Genomic DNA, 21,515 nt, shown 5'->3' with positions numbered 1-21,515 from the left:
CATTTGCTTTAGTACAGCTAGCCATAAAATAGACTGTAGAGCAAGTGTTGCATTTGGTCTTTGAAACACTGACTTTCAATGCAGTAATGGCAGAATCAGCCCAACGATTATATTGTCACTTCTACCTAATGTAGAATTATTAAAGCATATAAGGAGAGGAGCAGAACTAAAGGCAAATACATCATGCAATGGACTTTGTGTCAGGCTGCTGAGGGAATGATACTCGTAGAGGCCAGGGCAAAAGTGTTCCTTCACAAGAGAACAAATTCAACAGAGTGGCAGAAAACTCTGCAAACATTAAAGAGTGGCCCCCCAATTAGGAAGGAGAAATGGCACTTCCGAGGACAAGAGGAAGCTGATAGTCACAGCATAAGCCATGGGAAGGAAGGGCTGTGCTGATGAGATCAAAAGTTGGTGCTGTGGAGAAATCTGTCAGCATCCCAGAGGGACCCATTAGACAGTAAACACTGTATGTGGTCCTGCACCAGAATGATTGTGAGAAACAGAGGATGGATAACACGTGGGGTATTAAATTGCTTGATAGTATGCCCTTAAGTGTAATGATTGCTACAGTGCTAAAGTGCAATGCATAAAATAGGACTCAGATGTGCTGTATATATTTTCCCTGTAGCCCTAAAGAGGTGGCATTGTCTGCATATAGCAAGGAAATAAAAATGTCTAGGAAAATCTGAAGTGAAGTAATAATTTTCTTGAGAAAATCATTAGCTTTGCATTGACTGAAAGGAGAGTTCCTCACCTGCATGAGAGTGGATCCTCTCCTTGGTTATATGTGCTATTGCAGTGCCTTCCCGAAGCTACAGTGTAGAAAAGGTATAAATTAGTCTGTAACCTAAATCTGAGCTTTTACACCAGGAGTGAACCTGACTTCTAATTGTGTAGTGCCAGTACAAATTGGATGGGTTTGTAATAGCTGGCCTGTGTGTGGGTCAACCAAGCCTTTAAAGCATGGTTTTTTGTTGTCCTATGAAGGACACTTATTCAATTATTTTCCTCACTGTCCTTAGGAGCATAGATATAAAAGGAGACAAAGACTGAAGACTGAGACAGTAATTTTGTAGCATTACAAGGACTCTTATTTTGTTCAGTTCTTACCTCTTTTCCCCTCAGTATTTTGTTTCACATCTACTTTTATTTCAAGGCAGTGCTACAACTCCTTGCAGAGGACACCACTGAGATGGTGACCTGGGTGACTTAAGTGTGGCAATCAGCATGTAGCAAACTGCATAAAGGGATGAAAAACTTTGGCTATGGGCACCAAGTTTACGAAATATATTTACAAGAATAAAATGCCACTCAGATTGCAAGAGCCTTAGCAAGTGCTGGAGTTATCCCTACTCCATGTATCAGGGAGCTGGTAGCAAAGAAGAGCTATAAGGGAGCTTGTGTGTGACCAGTCGAACCCAGTGTTGTAGCCAGGAAACTGAATATGAGGTAGAGCTCATTTAAGACCCTGAAGGAGCTCTGTAGTAATTTTAGGCAATCAAATGGTATGACTTGTTTTTATTCTACATTAAAGGAAGTGGTACAAGCAGAGCCTGTTGTGATTTGAACTTGTAGGTCCACCAAGGCTAACTATTAAAAAATTAGACCATTTGACCAAGCAGCCAATGTGAGGACGGCCAATGTGGTGTGTGAGTCACCAGGAGCATCCTAGGAGGGGATGTGCTTTTGTGAGGTAAGGTTCTTGCTTCTGTCAGCCAGCCAGAAATGGATTATTCTGGAGGAACAAGAGACAGATCCTGTGCTTTTGTCAGCTGCAGAGCTGCTTTTCTCTGGTTGGCAGCCAGCAACTTGCTGTGCTACTATTCTGCTCCCCAGCTGGGGTCCTTCAGACAAATGAACCAGCAGTGATGATGAAGAAAGAAGTGGCAGCAGCATTAGAAGATGCCCCTTGGATTCACATTTGCTTAGTGGACCAGAAGATCCTGCAGAGTCTTATGGGGATGGAAGTGGCAGTGCTTAGCTCTGCCATGACATGAGATACCTTCTTCCCCCCTCCCTTTTCTGTTGTGACTAAAAGGAGAACTGGGCTATGTTCCAGACCTGTAGCCTGTGGCACTGGGCTGAAGAGATAAGAATTCACAGAAATGTAGAGCACCACAAAGTGTACAAGAAAAAATGAAATGACAGAATTCTGAAAGTAGAACTTCCGTAACTGGAAATGTTTCAAACTGTTTCGTCCTTTCAGATAAACACAGTCAGCTTTCATGCTCCTCTCTTATCTTCTTCTGCCATGTATGCAATTATCAAAAGTGCTTGTTTAAAAACTTCCCTTGCTTGAGATTTCTCTTCTGCAGGAAATAGTCAGAGCCAAACGCAAGGTGCACACAGGTGCTACCTCCCAGAGGTCTGAGCACCATGCTGATGTCTTCTGTCTCCATAGCTCACAAACTAGTGTTACACAGTGGAGCAAGATTTGGTGTTTACAGACACCCTCAGAGCAGGTAAGCCATGGTCATTGTGTATGCACAAAAAATACACAGTTGTTTGTACTGGAAAACAATGTACTGCTTGTTTGCAAATGGCAGATGCAGGATTTTGCATATGTAAACTATTTTGCAGGCACATTATTCTGCTAAAGAACTGTTTGGGTGCTGATATAGCTACTACTTCATTGGCATAGTTTTCTGATATATTGGGGAAAATAAGGATGAGCTGGGCAAACATCTCTGTCATCCTGCTGTGATCCTCCCCCTCATGTTTGCTCTTCAGTGAGTTGTTCTGTCTTGTAGTTACTTGACAGCATTTTGGGGAAGGAAATGGCACTTGGCACAGAGAAGCCCTTGATCTATCAATGAGGCCCAAGGGAAGATCTCGCTGCTCCCTAGTCTGAGAGAAGGTACAGCTTTGTTATTAGAAGTGCGTGTATGGTACTCTGGTATTCACAGGGGTCATGAGCCAGTACCTGTAGGGTTTTACATTCTTTTAAACTCATTTGTTGCTTTTCCTTTACCAGTCGGTAAGTTATTTGACTTCTTGCACCCTCAAAAATAGTCTGTCTTATAGAGTCCTTTAGTTTCAAAATAGCATTACTAATCAACAAGTCATTCCTCCATAACAAACCTGGCCAAACGTCAGGGGGGAGGAGGGATGAGCGAGACATGATCTTGGTCCCATTGCAATATATTGTAACTCTTGTTCCTTCCTTCCCTTCCTAGAAAGGAGGATTCTTGTCAAAGACCAGCATTCAGGGATGCTTGACTGGAATGTGTTCAAATTTCTATTGCATTTCTTTTACTATTGTTTTTCTTGCTCTTGATCCCATGCTGTTGGGTAGGATTTGAGGATCATTGAGAGAGGCGTTCAGGAGTAAGTCTGCCCATCTGTGCATGGGTGTGTGCGTATAGTCTTCATCCCAAGTAATGTTCCTTTGCTAGCAGAAAAAAAGGGAAAGGCTAATGTACAAATTTGCTAGATCAGGCTGATCTGATGAATGTCATCAGTCTGACAGAGCTCTTTATGACAATTCAATAGCTGGAATAGATTCAGTAAATTTTCCAAGCCCTGTATCTCAGAATACATTACACACTGCTGGGTTCCTGACACTGCAGCTGTCGATGGCTGTGTAAAGCAGGGGACCCTGTGCAGTTCTGTAACACCATTGCATGGCAGCATGATTTACATTACCAGGTGTAAGTGGTGCTCTCTGTTAGAAATACAGCACAATTTTTTCCCTCTTATATCATATTAGGAATAAATCTAACACCCATAAAGAATTCTTTATTACCCGTGCTCTGTTTTGTATACTAGATGCATGCATCCTGACATACAGTTTTCCATTGCACTACAGGACTCTGCAGGACTTTGCCTTCTTCAGATCTTCAGCAATAGAAAAATCAGACAGCCAAGTTCATTAGGGAAGGCCAAGGATTTCTTTTTTTGGTGGGGAAAGATAAAGGGGAGGAGGAGGAGGAGGAGGAGGAATAGGAGGGTGAAATATCATTGACATTTATAAGTGAATAGATGGTAATAAATGAATGTTGTAACAAGAGACTCAGTGGTACTTTTCTCCTCTTACTGACATTCAGTGATGCTTTGAAGACAGCAGCAAGCTTTGCTTTGAATCCTGAGCATATCAAAATTAGATAATTTAAATATTTTTCCTTTTTTTTTGCCTCCAAATATCCTTATCCTCAAGCAATTTCTATTAAGGATGCTAATTGCTCAGACCCTGACTAATGCAGGCTGTACTTTGCTGCTGGATCATTCTCCTTTGCATCTTCTGAAGTCAGGCAAGGCACAAATTAAAGTAGAAGATGTAAGTACTCCTTTAGTGCTTTAATATTGCAACTACCATTGCCAGTGTAATTTACCCTGAAGCCATGGCACCAATGGACAGCTTGCATAGTTCTTGTAGCTGTATTCTTATTAGTACATACAAACCAAGTGCTGTGGATATAGTATCTTGCATGTCAAGAAGCTTTGTCTTTGTTCTATATGCTTGTATAGCTCTCTATCTGAATTAGGTCATAGCTTCCATGTATCACTTGATATGTCAACTCTATTAGATATATAATTAAATTGTGGAGTCTGAAGTAGAATAGCCATCCTGCAGTTGATGCCTGTATTCATGTCCTTCAAATGTGTGGGATGCCTCTGTTTGTGTTCCACAGCAAACAGCTACTTGATTTTGTCAATGTGTGTGTCTTGGATAAAAGGAAAGGATAGTAAAAGTGACAGTCTTCTGCATGCTTTCCTTCTTTGTTGCTTTAAGGCAGCCTTCAGGTTTTACTTTTACTTTTCTTGCAGTACTAAATCTAATGTCTTAAAATATCAATACTTCTTCATTATTATTATTATTTTCTTGACTTGAGCTTTATTTCCATACAACTTCTTAAAAACCCTCACACTGGGTTTATCTGCTTCAGGTAATTCCGTGCTTCTTTAAATAATTAACTGCCTGAACATTCTGTTCTGTATTACCTTCACTGGTAAGAAAAGAGGCTGTAGGTGTTTTCAGGTGAAAATAATCCATAGGGCATCATTGTTTATGTTGGATGGGAGCCTGGGAATCTTAACTGCTTTTTTCACAGACTGTAAGCACAACTGACTTAATGGCTGTTATGGATTGTATTGAGTTCCAGCTCTTCAGTGGTCTTGATGCTTATTCAGATTGTTTTTAAAGGATGCAGGATGATTCCACAGCATGCACTATATATTTTAATTGTCTTTATTTATATTTCAGTCTACTTTTGCTCTTATAAGCTCTGCCAGTTTAACTGGTGACTTATATTGCTGCTTTTTATATGGGGAAGAAACTAAAAGGTACAGCAGCAATGCAATTCACTGGCTGACATTACACAGCAGCTCTGCTGGGCACCCGCAGTGTCTCATCTGGATTCCACAGGCAGTTTTGTCTCCCTGCTCCTTGGATTTATCCCAGCGTTTCATTTGTCTGCCGTACTTCTCAAAGGCAAAAATCCTGTTTTCCTATTTCCCAGGGATAACTTGGGAGAAGCAAATTCTTGTGTGCAGTGCCCATTACTGGGTTTACCAGAAGGAAAAACTTGATCTGAAAAATGAGGATTTGGAAGGTCCTTATTTGCCCTTGTCAGAAGGACCATGTGAATCCACAATTGCACAGTGTAACAGGTTGGTTTCATCTCAAGTTGGAAGTTCAGGAAGTCAGCAAAAGTTAGGGTGCCTGTGGCTTATCATAGAATAATTGCCCATCTTATCTAATTCAATACAGAGCAACTACAGAGCAACTTTCAAGTTTCAGGACAAGATAAGCTGAAATGTCCCTCTTCCTTGCTTACTTTAGGTACAGCTGCAGGTACAGAAAGGTTTGAAGTTTGTGCTTTCATTCAAAGAGCAGCTTTGCTCTGTGTGCAAGGAGTGATAAATGTGCCTGAAATGCAAACTTTCAGAGGAACTGGGGTCAGTCATGTACTGACCAAGGTGTAGGTTTCCTCCTAGATTCTAAGCCAATTAGTCTTAGTTTGAGTGGCTTAAATGGTTAAAGGCAAGGAGACCTTCTTGTACCTCTGGTGAGGTGCAGGAGGTGAGGTGAGGAGCTATTGGAAGAGTAGTGAGTTTTTATGGGGGTCTAAAAAGAGTTCAGAAATACTTTTTTTTCTCCTGTGTTTGTCAAGAGATATTACATTTTATTACATCACAAATGCTCTTTGGATCTAAAAAGCTCTACAAACCACCAGCTGGAAGCCCCTGTATGTGATACCCTGTAGATTCTGTTCACCACTGGTGCATTCCAGCTCCAGTGAAAGCATCTGCCCTACAGCTACAGGCTTAGGTGGTTTTATTCTGGGGTTAGAGAGCTTTTAGGAATTAGAAAAATCTTTCAGGTTAGTATGGACATGCTGTGAACTATTTCTTCAGCAATAAGAACTGTAGGATCCTGCCCCAATATTAATGATTTGTTTATGCCTGGAACTCAGCTTGTGCAACATCATAGTTGAGAGGGAAGAAGGAAAGATCGATCAAGACTGAAATCTGGTTAGAGTACCTTGTAGTCCACTGAAATGTATTCCTACAATTGCAATCTTCTTCCTCAGTCCTGTTTTGAATAGAGAGTGAGTTTAGAGAATGAAGGTACATGAATGGCCATCTCTGGATGTGCTTAATCAGTGCTTGAACTTTAACTTGAGCCTTTCCAATGAAAGATGCTGTGCAAGAATAAAAATACTATGTAAAATAAACCTAATTGGAAGATATAGCACACGTAAATGAGCTAGATATCTGGTCTATGTGCTTAGTTGAAGCCTTCAGGACAGATCCCTGGCTCACAGAAAAATGACTTAGCTGGAGCTTGGGGGAAGATGGGCAATAGGAAGGCAGAGCTGTGCAGGCACTCTGCAGCAAGCAGAGATGAACTTTGAAGTTGAGGAGTGATCTTTTATGTTCTGATTGCTCTTTGTTATTTGTCATTTCTATTGAGTCTTCCCACTGGGTTGGTATTAGCTGTATAAAATACGTCTTCATGAAGGTGTAGAAATGTGTCATGGGCTCCTTTTTGTTTTGCTTCCTAAAAAGCACTGCATGCTGGGCAAAGTAAGACAAAGTAGTGTGTGTTTACAAAATGCAGGCAGAGAATACAGTAACGGGATGATTATGAATTATTCTGTATGTAGTTTCAGCTTCTTAGTAGAGAAGCTGATCTTGAAACTAGTTTTGTTCATCAAGGTGATACCACACTGTCGTTTTTTTGGCAGAGTTTCAGTAGACCAGAGATTGAAACAAAAATGAGTGTATTTATAAAGTTAGCAATATGCCATATTTAAGAGTTAAGTCATGTCTGTTTGGTCTTCAGCTACTAAATTTAGCATCCCTAATGACTATTTCACACTGCTTCACCAGGTATAATATTTTTAAGGATGGTGTTGGGGCTTTGTGATTTGCTTCAGATTTTTTCCACATGGTGGTTGGGCAATGGGAAAAACTCACCGAGTTTTTAAACTGGCTTTATTTGGCCTTGCAGACATTGCTTCTTGTTCTGTTGTTCTTTATTACATTAAGAAGCTCTTTAGTAGCTGATATCTTATCCCCAAGGACACACCTGTAATCAAGTCCTTTTCAATCTTTTTGATAAAATAAGCAGACTGATCTCTGTCTTACAATCAATCCATTGTGAGACGCTGTCTCCTCTAGCTTCAAAACAAATATTAGGATGCTTTCCATAGCATCTTGATTCCTGGGGTTATTTCCCCTCCCCCCCCCACCCTCCCAGTGTCATCTCTGAATGTGAACATGGGTTTTAATCATTCCAGTAAGTCTGTGTTCTGCCATATGCAGTGGTGGGAATAACTGCTGTTCTTGTGTTTCTTACATCCTGGAAAGCATTATTGCTTTCAAATCACTGTGGTAATTAGTGTGTTTTGTTACTAACCAGTATGACCCATTAATCCCTCTTGATTTCTTTCTTTACCAGAATCTCATTCCACAAGTATTCTCATCCTTTTTAGAAGCAGCACTCAACACGAAGTTGTACTAAAATACTTTTTGTGGGAGTGGATGTGTGCATGACAGAGCCCTCCATGCTGCTGGATGTGACTGGCCTTCAGATCACCAGTTAGCACTTCTCCAGACATTTGTAGTTAGTGTGTTTAGGTTTACCCCACGTTATTGATTTACATGATACTACCGGATATAGTTATCGTCCCTTGCCAGAGAATTCCCGATGACAAAACTGTCTGATGACAGCCCCTGTTGTGGAGCAATCAACTTCCTACTGATTACTCTAAGTGTCTTATCTTGCTTTATAACTTACAGTATCAATTAGGGAATTGATATTAGGGAATGATGTACACCATTAAATCAAATATCTTAAACCACGCAATATAGCTCACATCTGTCAAGGTCAGTTTAACTAATGGATGTCAGCCCAATCTTCCATGAAGTCCTTTCCCATAGTTATCCCTCAGTTAGAGTTGGGCCCATTTTTCCTTTTTGCCCAAGACTTAGGCCAGAGCTAACCAGCTTTTGTGAAGCTGAGTCATTTCACTTGCCTTACTTGGATCCTGGTATGATGTTATCCGTCATCAGAGCTGTATTTAAATTAGTAGCAGCATGTCAAACATGTCCCAGGGTGTTTTCAGTGAGTTCCTGTTATCCTTCCTGAGTTGCTCTTGATTGCAGCTGCAGTATGAAGTGCTTCATCTTTATCAAGTGATACAAGTATATCCTCGTGCTTCTTCCAAAATGTAAACCAGAAATACTTATTGAACTTTTCTCCCATTATTCACAATTTTACCCTTCTTATGCAGTAATGGGTCTATGCCAATGACAAAAATCTCATTATGCTTTAAAACGACTCTTTATCATACTTAGACCTTCCTGCCATGGAGTTTCCCTAGTGTCTTTTGATTCTTCTAAGACTTACTCTATATTTTATAGTCTCTCTTGTATATTGACTGCCCTCTGTTAATTTTTTAAATGTTTGGGTTTATTTTGAACTGCTCTTTTCAGTTTTTAGCTGAAGCAGGATGGATTTTTAATCTTCCAGTTTCCTATTTCTTGCTGAGAGGAATGTTGGCTGCATGTTAACCATATCAGAGGTGGTAATGATAAAGCTTCTCAGATGGGAATAAAAGAAGACAATTGGGCACCAGTGCAACTCTGTGCAATTTGCCTATTGCATGTGATAGCCAAGTGTAATCTAACCACTAAAGTCTGATGCTGGATAGTGCTTAACATACTGTTTTACAGCAAATCAACTTTTAAGAAACTTCTTTTTTTTCATGCCACCTAAGGGAATTCATTTTAACTTTCATGGGATTTATTGGAAGCTTAATGTTACCTTTGAGACTCTCTGAACTAGCAGCCTAATTTCTTTTTTTCCTAAATGCCATGAATATATGCCTAAGTGCTGCTGATTTTCTCTGAGAAACTGGCTCTAGTATCACTTTCAAAATTTTAACCATCCACTTTAACAAATTGTTGCTTTTTGGTGTGGAACAGTCAATTCAATATCGCTTCACCACATGGAGCACAAAACGGGTGCAAGATGGAACAGGAGCATGCTCTAGGTTTGACACTCTGTGCTTCTCATTTCAGGGGTATATTTTTTGGGGGAATCTGGGGGATGAGTTACTAGATATTGCAGAGGTCCAAAGTTGTACCAGCTTGTTATCATTGGGAGTGCTCAATCTGATGCTATTCCTGAGTGAACTGGATATTTATAAACACTGTGTTGTGGTTGTGCCCCCAAGTTCAGAGGAAATCTTGTCTGTTTCCCTACAGAGGGAAGAAGAACCAAAGACTTTTGTCTTCTATGAGCTCTTTTGTTGATGTTACTGTATGACATGGACAGTGAAATAATCTCTCTCCTAGCCTGAAGGTTAAAAATAGTTCACCTGTCATGTAATGGAAGGTTTTAATATTATTAGCTAGTACTTTGGGAAAGCTTTGAGATAATGTAATGGGGGTGTCATGTAGGTGAACGTGTTGGACTATATGACCTGCATCTTATTTTTTCCTGTCTTTCCCCACTGGCAACTCTGTTAAGAGCCCATTAAATAATGGGGAAATCCATTTCTGCTGGCTGCAGTGGTAAGAGGCAGGTGAAACGCTTCCTAACTGGAAGCCACTTGTACATGTTTTACAATTAGCTAGCAAAATGTTCCCATGTGAGGTTTCTCTGATAATATAGATTTCAGATGTTGTGCTTTTACAGTTTCTCTTTTTAAGGTATTGCTTTTACTGCAGACTTAACAGGTTTATTTCTGGCTCCAGCAGAAAGCAATTACTGCAGCTACCAAAATATTGAGTATTGAACAAGAATGTTCAGCTTCAGGATTTCTGGAACAACATTTTTCTCCAACGAAGCAGAATCTGGTGGTATTATACCAAGATGAATTTGATTTGGGGTAGTTTTATTTTAAAATTAAACACCAAATAACAATAGCAAATAAATCACTGCACCACCCTCAAAGAAAACCAACCCCAATGCCGAAAATACCCAAGCCATGGTTTGAGGCTTAATGCATGTCAGGGAGAGGTTTTAGTATGGTGTGTGGGGTGGGGGGGGGTGTGGGGGGTGTGCTTGGTGTGATTTGGTTTGTTTTTTTTTTTTGCGTGGTTTTCTTCTTTGGGGTTTGGGTTTGTGACTTGTTTTTAGATATTGTTTTGGTAAAGCAGTGTGTCTTATCTTCAATTATATTTAGAATGGCTAGCTAAAGAGTTGTAGAGTCTAGTTCCTCTTAAACCAAAGGTGATGTGAAATCTCAACTAAGGATACTGTTTTCTGTTCAGGTGTCCAGTTTGAATTCAGTCTTGTATTCACTGAAATCGGTAGCAAAGCTCCTGTTAGCTTCTCTTGGTGGTTTCAGCTGCAGTGTGTACTATGGTTACTTACAGGAATAGAAACAGTGCAACAAACACTGAGTGAATTCTCAAACCTTTCTGCAAACACCAACTTCTAAATCTGTGAGTGAAGACCTTTTGTTTCTGTTTAGCTCATTTACGTGACTCTTGTTCCCACAGGGTTCTCATGATTTGTGAGACACTGAAACTGGGCATGCCTATATCAGCAGATATGCCTGAAAGAGCTAGCTGGTTTAATGACATTTTTTCTCAGTGTTAGGAGTGCCTAAATTCTGGCACTCCAACCTGTTACACAGCCTGACTCTGCCAACTGCAGGCACAGGGCGATCTGTGTGGTTTGCAGCCAACCGACAGCAGCAGAAGGAGCTCTAAGTACCAAAGGCTTGCAACAAGCTGCTCTCAGAAAGAGGTGGGACTGCTGCAAGCATCCATTGCCCCATCAAATGAGTCAAGCAGATGGGAAATCTATCTGCAGCTGGTTTCAACAAATAATTGAAACATTTTCATGTATTTTTACTCAAACCTGGGCTTTTGGAAAACTGATTGTTTGCTCTGTTTTTAATCCTTGGGTTTTGTTTGACTGCTGTGGGCCATAAGGATGCTGATAACACTAATAATTACAGGTTTTAATCCTAGTTCTGCTATGTACATCTTTAGTGTGTTAGGAGAACTTGACCTCTCAGCTTGTTTTCTATCTGTAAAATGGAGATAACGATGCTACTCTGTTCAGCAGGGTTATTATAAGGGGAGCTGCTTGAATATGTATGAAAGGATGTTAGCTGAAAATGAAGCTTAAAAAGAAGTTTAGGTATGCTTATATGTCATGTACATAACCAGAAGAATTTGTGTTCTTAGTTTAAGAGTGGGAGTATGATAGCCATACAGGCTGGTAGCAGGAGGCTGGAAATGAGGTTAGATGCTTTTATAAAGTACTCTATAAAATTCTCTTTTCTATTAGGTGGTAAAGCTGATGCTTTTGAGTACAGAGATCCTTGCCATGTCCCTGGTAGGAGACTAACTCTTCACACATATTTTTGAGTGCTTACCCACTTAGTAACTTCCTAAGCTAAACATTTTTCCCATCATAAGCTTGGAGCTTATGATTTTGTGTTGTTGGTTGGTTTTTACTAGTTTGGGTTTTTTTTTTTTTTAAGAGATCCTATGTAAGTGAGCTGGAAATATCACCAGTAGCTGTGATTCAAGTACTGCTAATTACACAGTCTTTTTGCTAAAGGTAGTAAATAGAGATCATTCATGGGTCCTTAGAGGCCTCAAAATCATTCAGTATTCATGGTAAATATATGAGGGAGCTTCATAAGAGAATCATTTTAAAACAAAGTCTGGTCAGCTCTTTAATAATTTACTGATAGTGATAGCAAGGAGAATATCTGATAACTAGCAAGATTGCCTTTCAAGTAGAAAATAAATTAGTGTTAGAGAAGTGGGTTGTGTTGTTGGTTGTCTTTTTTTCATAAAGAATCATAATTACTATTAGAGAAACATTTGGTTATTGTGTCAGTTCTTGATTACTTTACAAGCACTTACCAAGGCAAAGACACTTTGATTATTTAGGCAGCTGTAAAGCCAAATTTATTCATGTGAAACTTACCTGAAATGGGAAGCTCTCAATAGGTTTATAAAGTCCAACCTCAAAACACAGGAATCTTTAATGGGCCTGGGTACAACACCTGATGCCTGTCCATATTCACTGGTCAGTGTGAAGGGACACTCCTTGACTTTGGCCAGCTGTATACAGTTATTTGGCTTAATTTTTAAAAGCTAAATTTAGAATACCTATAGGAATATTCCTATGTATAAAGATACAGGTTTACATGGAAGTCAAGTCCTTGCCATAGAATATCTTGCATTTGCTGGTGGTCGTGGCCATGGGAAACCCAGGTTACAGCTAGCAGAACAGTAAGAAATTAAACAAAGGAAATGTGAGCAGTCCTTGCCTCCATTCTTCAGGCTCTGGGTCTGTTTTATGTTCAAGTGGTTGAAGTGAGTTGGCCACTGAAAAAGCAAGAACAGGGAATTTTGGTGAATTTGGTTGTTGTGAAGAGATTCAGGCCCTCAAATAGGAAATGTGGAAAACGTAGGGAGCTGGGGACCCACTTGCCTTGTGCTGGTCTTGAGGGTTCATCTGCAGTGGTGGGTTGTGTTTATCTGGAGAGTTTCAGAGGGGTGGGTGGTTAAGGAAGGAGGTTGAATTAATTCAATTAAAGTTTCATTAATTAGTAAAGGAAAAGGTAGATGGGTGGTTGAGTTTCCTACAGGCCTTTTGTTTCTAGCACCATATGAGGAAGAAATTGTTCCCTTGTTTCCAAAGCTAACACAGCTCTGTGTGTGATATCGTGATCCTGCCTCTTTTACTAACAACTGCTAATAACACAGTGGCATAGCATTGTGAGGAAAATATGGCCTTAATAAACCCTGATGAATACTTACACCTTAGAAAGGCATTAAATGTATTTTTTGAGGCAGGGAAAAGTGAAGATGCAATAATTGATTATTTTTTTATGGTACTGTATGTTTTTCAAGCATTTGGTAAAGTTTATGCTCAGCTGTGGTGTTACAGTAAATTCCTAACAATTTCTTTTTCTTTCATGATGCTAGCTTATAAATTTCTCTATAGATTTTAATAGCTGAGCTTCATGAGCAATCCATTAAAAAAGGGTGCTCTAGAACTGGAAAAGTTTTCTGTGGAGTTTTCTGTAAACTTCTTTTAGTCACTCTTCATGAGCATATTGCTGGGGCTGGCATTTGGCATGCTGTGCAGGAGGAAAGGCTTACACCTCTGGCAAACACTTAGCTGCTTTCTTTATGTGGGTTCAAATCCCTCAGATAGAACTCCTAAGAGTAAGTGAACAATTTATGGTTAACAGTGAGCTAATGCACATCATCATAAATTTTAACATAACTAGTTTGCTTTTAAAGGATTTTCTACCATTCACTAATGTTCTAGGCCTATTTCTCCTCCTAGAGAACTTCTTGTGTTGATCAGTTCTGGGCTACCTCCATATAGTGACAGAGACGCTGCTTGTATCTGCAAAAGAGAAGTGCAAAACCTGCTGTAGGCTCTCATGCACAGAGTGCTGAAGGTTTCTTGCTCTGCTGTTCTGACAAACTGTGCTTCCGTACACTTGACAAAGTTGAAGCTGTTGAGTGTGCTCTTGGCTGATCTCCATTCTTCACTGATTAGCTTAAATGGCCTCTGCTGGTAGAGGTTTTTGTTTATTTTTTATCTGAGTTGGGAAGGTGTGAAATATGCCTTGTGGAATCTTAACTTTCAAATTAGGATTCTGCAGTTTCTTGGAGGGAAGAGTGAGGCAGTGAAAGAACTGGCTGTGATTTGTCAAACTGAATTTGATGTATTGGGGTGGAAAAAATTACTTCAGATATGTTAGCTAGAGTTAAACTTGCCATAGTTGTTGAGCCTCCTTTTTACCCCTAAAACCCAAGGAAAATTAGGAGGAAAAGATACTACAGAAATAGAATTTGTATCAAGATAACTGGAAAATATATATGTACACTGAAGGTTACTAGTTACTTTAGTAGTCACAAATTAAACAGATTTGCCTCCCTGAGTTTGGTGAGATGCAGTAAGTCAAGTATTCTTATGATCTTATTTCATATTTCAGCTTGAGCTTCTCTTGCTTCTAAATAAGCTTTGGCTGCAAAAGCACATAACAATGTCCTTACTAACTGATTACTTGGCTTGTAAGGAGGAGCTGTTCAATTGGCTTTATCGGTGCAGCATGGTGTGATTTAGAACTGCTAAAGTGAATGCTCGGTAAATCGGGCATATAGGAGGTGGTGCTGGTTATGCTGCCCTGTCACATGCTGACAGTCCTCACTGTTTAATTATTAATCACATTTATTACATTAGTTTCTAATGGTCCCGTTGCTCTAGGCACTGTATATACAAGAGCTGTGTGCCTGAGAGGTTTCCATTCCCAGGACAGGAATGGGATGAAGGGCAATGAGCATTGTGGCTTGGATTAATCCAGCCTGTCTCCCCATGCCTAACTGGGATGCTGTTAGGAGGCTGAAACTCCAGGGTTCAATGTGCAGTTGGTGGAGAGTTGCTCTTCTTGGAACAAATCAGTTTGGTTCAAGACCAGAATCATCTCCCATGGGTGCTTTTTCTTTTCTCACTAGGGAACAAGGCTCCTATTTCAGTTGCTTGAAGGGATGAGCCCTGGTGAAAGTGGACTATAAAATGTCAGTAAGTAGCTTAGGATTTCCCTTAATTTTAATGAAAAAGAAGGGAAGGGGGGACAGGAGGCAGAAGAAAGCATATTGAAATGGTGTGGAGGAGTAAAGGAAGAGAGAAATTCAGGTAAAGGAACAGGGCTGGGGGAAAAACATCAGGTTGAAATTCTAGAAAGGGCTTCAGCTGGGTTTTTTTGTTTCTGTTTTCTGATGTTCTTCTACTGGCTTCTCTCTTCTTTGTGAATTGGGTATTTATGGTCTCCAACAGCTGAGTATCTCAGCATGGTTTATTCTTTCCATTATATCACAAGCAGAACACACCTTAAAGGGATGACTTCTTCCCATATTTAGATGTGAAGCTGAAGCACAAGGTCTGGGTTGAGATTCTGATTTCTTCAAAGAGAAAGATTAATGACAAAGGATAAATACTGTACTGCATGCGGGGGAAAGAGAGACTTTAATCCAGAAGTGCTAATGACAAGACCCTTGTTTTGTCACTTCCTTCTGTTACAGCGAAGTGTGCTCTGTCATTACACTTAGTGATGGGGTAAAGCTCCCAAAAGCTGGAAAGCTGCATTTGAATTTCCATATGTGTCTGTTTGTGTGGGATTGTTTTCATAGAATCACAAAATCCTAGCCTGGTTTGGGTTGGAAGAGACCTTAAAGCTCGTCCAGTTCCAGCTCCTTGCCATGGGCAGGGACACCTTCCACTGGAGCAGCTTGCTCCAAGCCCCTGTGTCCAACCTGTCCTTGAACACTGCCAGCGATGGGGCAGCCACATCTTCTCTGGGCACCCTGTGCCAGTGTCTCAGCACCCTTACAGGAACTGGGCTTGGAATAGTCTTTAACTGGAATGCAACTATCTAGTCTCCCTTCTTTAGAGCTGGCAGATTTGTTAGTTACTTATGAATCCAAACAGATCAAAACCTACAATGATACAATATCATTTTCAGATGTTTTTCTGAGGTCTCTTATTGCAGTTGGAATCTGTGAGAGGTCTGAGGCAGACGGCAACTAATTTATGCCCCCTGTTCCTTTCCTTGTAACTAATGAAAAGACACTTTCTTCCCCATTTAATAGCAGCATCCTCTGGAAAGTTGTGCAGAACACGTGTAACTACTTGTTTAATAATGCACGTGTAATCCACATCCCCATTTCTTAGTGTTAATTCAAGAAAGTTTTGTATCAATTGAAACTTGCATGGAAACTTTTAATGAGATTAGTGAGTAGTGTCAAGGACTAGTGTTTGGAGTGTATTGTGGTACATAAAAGTGATGAATCTCAGCTAAAATGTGAGGTTATACCTGCTCAGATGTTTGGAAACAGCTAAAGGTAACAAATTAGTGGGAAAACAGTCCGCACAGAAATATGCTCAAGGTACTACTGAGTCAGAAGATGGCAGTAATGACTCCAACATCCTTTGTCTTTGCTCTTTACCTTGGAAATCAGTTAGAGCCAGCACTGCTGGAATGGCCAGCTTCCTAAAACAGTAAAAGCTCAGAGTGATCTGGAAAATATTGAATAAAAATAAAAGGTTGGCTAAGCAAGCGTCCCCCTGCCCACTCTGTTCCTTCAGAGTCAGCCTTGTCCTTCAGGTTTGCTTTCATCAGATGACACACGGGCTTCCTGCAAGCGTTGCAGCGTCTATTCTGGGTGCTTGGGAAGAGCTTCTCTTTTTATTCCCTTCAAGGCCTGGCTGTTGCTCTTCCCTACAGTCTCCCTGGCTGTGCTGCTGATGCAGGCTCCCTTTGGCTGTCTCTGATTTTTCTGTCCCTGCCATCTCCACATGCACATGAGGAGTTTTCCCCACTCTGAGCATGTTCGTGTGTTTTCCAAAGGGAATATCCCCCTCTCCCAGGCCAGAGTTTCATGCACCTCAAGTCAACAGCAGGCATAAAAAGCCAAGCACTGCCTCTTCTGCTGTTCAGCCTTTTCAAAGAAGCACAACATACAGTTAGGTACAGACAGGCAAAATTAATATTGTGTATTAGATCTGTCTCTGCAGTGTCATTAATTTTAACTATAAATTAAGTTACAGCCATAAAGAATTGTGCTTTGTTTTAGAAGGACACTTACAAGAGTAATCTGACCCTTATCCTATTATATAGGATGATGAAGAGTTCAAGTTCAAAATTCACTGCTAATGGAGAAGAACTGTTGGTCTGTTTGACATTTTCAGACTATTTCAGTGTTGCTGCCTTGCTGTTCCTCCCTACTTGCTTGTGTCTGCCCACAGTATTAATATATTGCTTTTTCATGATATATCATTGGTGAGATAAACTGCTAGATCCAGGCCTTCTAGGCACTTCCCAGAAAGACTCATTGTGTTTGTGTATAAAGGTGAACTTGGATTTCCAAACAATTGGTGGCTGCTAGCTAGCTTTTTTTTACCTTCAGAAAGGAAAACCTTAATGAGAATGATGCATAAGAGATCAATGCCAATGTGTCTGACATTGATTAGTGATTTCAGCCTGTAATCAGATTTTAAAAAGTAGCTGGTATCTCTATTTGCACACCCAGTTATCTGCAAGTGTGCTGATAATGTGGTGGGAGTGGAAAAACAGGGAAGGTACCACTTACAGGGTACAGGTAACTGGACAGAGGTCTTCTGCCTAATGTTTAGTGAGTTGTCCTACATGAACTACTCAATGTTTAAGATGATGCACAGGCATGGTATAGGTTTCTTTTTTCTCTGGGCATGGAGCATCTGTATGTGCACATGTATGTATGTAAACATGGGTGAGACACTGGCACAGGGTGCCCAGAGAAGCTGTGGCTGCCCCATCCCTGGTAGTGTTCAAGGCCAGGCTGGACACAGGGGCTTGGAGCAACCTGCTCTAGTGGAAGGTGTCCCTGCCCATAGCAAGGAGCTGGAACTGGGTGAGCTTAAGGTCCTTTCCAACCCAAAACAATCTGGGATTCTGTGACACAATTTTATTTGTAATAATAAAAATTGCAATCAGGAAGACAGATGAATGCAGGTGCGAGTGATATCAGGAGAATGGCACAGGGTGTTAAGTTGCTTTTCTTTAACTCCTCTCTGCCCACCTGTGACAACAAAAAACTTAACAGGTCACGTTCTAGATCCAGTAGGAATATTGGGTTCACAATATAAAGAAATGGAAACTTTACCTGCAACTTTCACCCATGAATCCTGCTGACTAATTTTAAGGAAGATGTTCCATATTGAGTAGTTCTGTAACAAAAGCTGCAAACTGTGTATTAATTAGCAATAAATACTGCTTGCCGCAAGGGAGAAAAAATAGTCTCACTATTGGATCAGGCTGATCTTGGTGTGTAACAAACTTCTTAAGTATGAAGTTCTCTTTATGCCCCTATTGGGTGTGTGTTGCTGTGTACATGGAACAAAATTTCTCCTGTATCTCTAGGAATCTGCTTATATCCAGGTAGTTGAGTAGCAGTTGTGTTCTGATGACCTGTGCACCACCAAAGAAGCCTGCAGAACTGCAAAAAGATGAGTTCCTACATGTTTCTCTTCAAGCCTGGCAGCAGAATGACTTGTTTGCTAAATACTTCAAAAATATACATATTGAGTCAAGTCCATGAGCATGAGTCCATTTTTCTTTCAATAGGTTTCCTTGGTTAAATGCATCTAGTGCCATGATGTGACAGTATCCCCAGTTGTGTGGCACTTTGCTTTCCAGGGACACTTGTGGTTGAGTAAAACTAAGAATTAAATTTTCTCTTTAAAAAGTAATAAATTTTAAAAGTAAAATAATTATATAAAATAAAATAAAAAATTATTTTTTTCTCATTGAAGTGAGGGAAAAGCTTTTTGGAGTCAAGAAGCCTACAGCCACAAGCTCAAGAAAACTTCAGAACTTATGTTAATGTTTTCTTGTTTAAGCCACTTGAGACCTTGCTGGAGTTATTAGTAACAGCAAAATATTGTCGCTGATGATACACACTCAGATGGGGTCAGATTTAGAACTTTTCTTTTGCCATCTTTATAAATAGAATCAGAGAACCCCAGACTGGTTTGTGTTGGAAGGAACCGTAATGTTCGTCTAGTTCCAACACCCTTCCGTGGGCATGGACACCTTCTACTAGACTAGGTTACTCCAAGTCCCAATGATCCTGGCCTTGAACACTGCCAGGGATGGGGAATGTAATGATATATAATAATAATAACAACAACAATTCAAATAATAATAATAATTATTATTAGACACATTAGCCCAGAAATGTAGAGATCTAGCAAGCCCATTTTGTAGGGATTTTAATTCTTGTGCTAGATCAGAGGCCACAGAATATATAAAAGCACATACTGTGAATTATATCATTCTATGATTCTGTGATACAGTGTTATTGGTTTGTTAGTGCCAAGAGTTTGGGAGCATGGCTTGTCTGTATCTTGCTTGGTGGTTTATCACTGAACCAATGTTATGGCCCTGGTTGAATTTCAGAGGTTCCCTTGGCTGTCAGTGAGTTATACTGATGGTATGTCTGTTTATTTTTAACTAATACATAATACACAGCATGTTTTCTCACTGTCCTTCTCCAGTGATACAACTTTTTGTAATCGTTGCATTTCATCCAGCCATTATCCATTTTCATCCAAACATTATCCAGGGATGATGTTCCCTGGAAGACATTTTGATCCTCTTGTATTACAAACATCTGTGACAAACATATAAGACATCCCCTTAGAAGTCAACCCATGGTATTAATGTAAAGGTCTGAACTTTAAGATGGCTCTAGAGGTACCTGACTCTTACATTCACATCTCTGTGATTTCTGCTTGCCCAGCCTTGGTCCCTTTGTCTTTTAGGGCAGTTCACTGCTGCATGTGCTTTCTGCAATACTGCCTATTTTCCTGGGTACCATTCAATTGGAAGATCTGGGAAAACATTGACAGATGTGACCTGATCATATTAGTTTCATTTACAAAACAACCTGTGTTGTGCGGTGTTGCTTTGGGGTGGTCTTTTTAAGAGTGGATCTGCTCAATTGCCATTGGAATATCCACATTGTATTTTGAACTATTTTTTTTTTAGCTCTACATCCTTATTCCTCCATAGTTTATTCTACTAAAGGTCTTGCACACTGTGGGAAGATAAGTGGCTCCCGAGTTCATACTGTGCTTGTTGTTCAGCACTTAAGATTATTACCAGCTCAGTGCTGCCATTAACTAAAATACTCACTTCAAGGTTTAGGTTTTTTGTCTAATATCTGCCTAATTTTAGCTTATCCTGTCCTCACTGCAGTCATCCTGTATCTTATTTTTTGCTTTCCTCTCTCCCAAGAAAATGGTTTTTAGCTCAGGCAATCCTTTATGAGGCTTTACAGCCTGATTTAGTTCAGCCTAGTGTTTGGCTTCACACTATTCGATATCTAAGGCATAATTGCCTCTTCTGATCAGTCTTTTTCCCAGACTCTTGTAGATTGCTTATTTCTAACTTTTTTCTGCTTTATCTAGTTAGAGGTAAGGATCTTCCGCCTTCACCTTGCTTATGGTGCTATCTCCATGAGTATTACGATGCTTTTTCTTAGGTTGACACCTTTCCTTGGGAGAAGTATTAAGCTTCTCTGCTTCCCACTCCTTCAGCAGCTTGCACCTCAGGAAATCACTTAGTTTATCAAATTTTTGTCATTCTGAACACAAATTCCAGACTTGCTTTTGTTACTTCCCATTTCGTTTATATGGAAACAGCTGTTGATTTTGGGTTCATTTTTTTACAGCTTTTTCTTTGCTGCCATTTCCTTCACTTCTTACCAGCAACATCTCTGTGTTTCAAGACTCTCTGGACTTACTGTCCAAGCAATTTGAATTGATATGAAAGAATGTTCCAGCAGTTCCTGACTATGCCTACTGTGATGGCTCGATCCTTTCTAATACTCAGCAGAGTACTTAGTGATATTTTCTTTCTTGCTGTTCTGTTCTCTGCTTGCCCTTTATTTCCAACTGTATGCTTGTATATGGTTATCCTTATGTTCAACAAAAGATAGTGGCATGTCATAATCATTTAGGTGATGCTAATGTCTAAAGAAAGGAACACACTTTGTTGGAGGGATTTTTTGGACTGGGAGGGATTTGGTTTTGAGTGAGATATATGGACCTCTGAACCTCAGCTGTAGGTGGGGATGCTGAACACTTCTGATAGGTGAGAATTAGTTGGAAACTGAGGTTGTCTCCATTGGCTAGCAAGGTAGTGCTTGCACTTCACCAGACAAGTGATGCAATGTGAAGCTCTTCAATGGTGACTTCAAAATGTCAAACTTGGTACTTCAGTGATAAAACCACAAGCCTCATCAATGACCACAGTCCTTTCTGGTCGTTGAAAGTGAGATGGTCAAGGGGCAGCTAGACCTGTGCTTGGTGTTGGCAAGCAAACACCCTCCCTGCACTTCCAGATGAGTGCCCTCTCTCCCTCCTACACTCAGGTTGCCATGGCCCAGCCCCAGAACCTCCCTCACACAACTGTGCAGGAGAGGGCACAGTGCTTCCAATGGGTGCCTTCATCAAGGTGGGATCT

Source organism: Melopsittacus undulatus, chromosome 10 (genome assembly GCF_012275295.1).
Source record: "Melopsittacus undulatus isolate bMelUnd1 chromosome 10, bMelUnd1.mat.Z, whole genome shotgun sequence".
NCBI classification, from domain to species: Eukaryota; Metazoa; Chordata; class Aves; order Psittaciformes; family Psittaculidae; genus Melopsittacus; species Melopsittacus undulatus.
The sequence above is the reverse complement of the archived record's forward strand: the minus strand, read 5'-3'. Positions refer to the sequence as shown.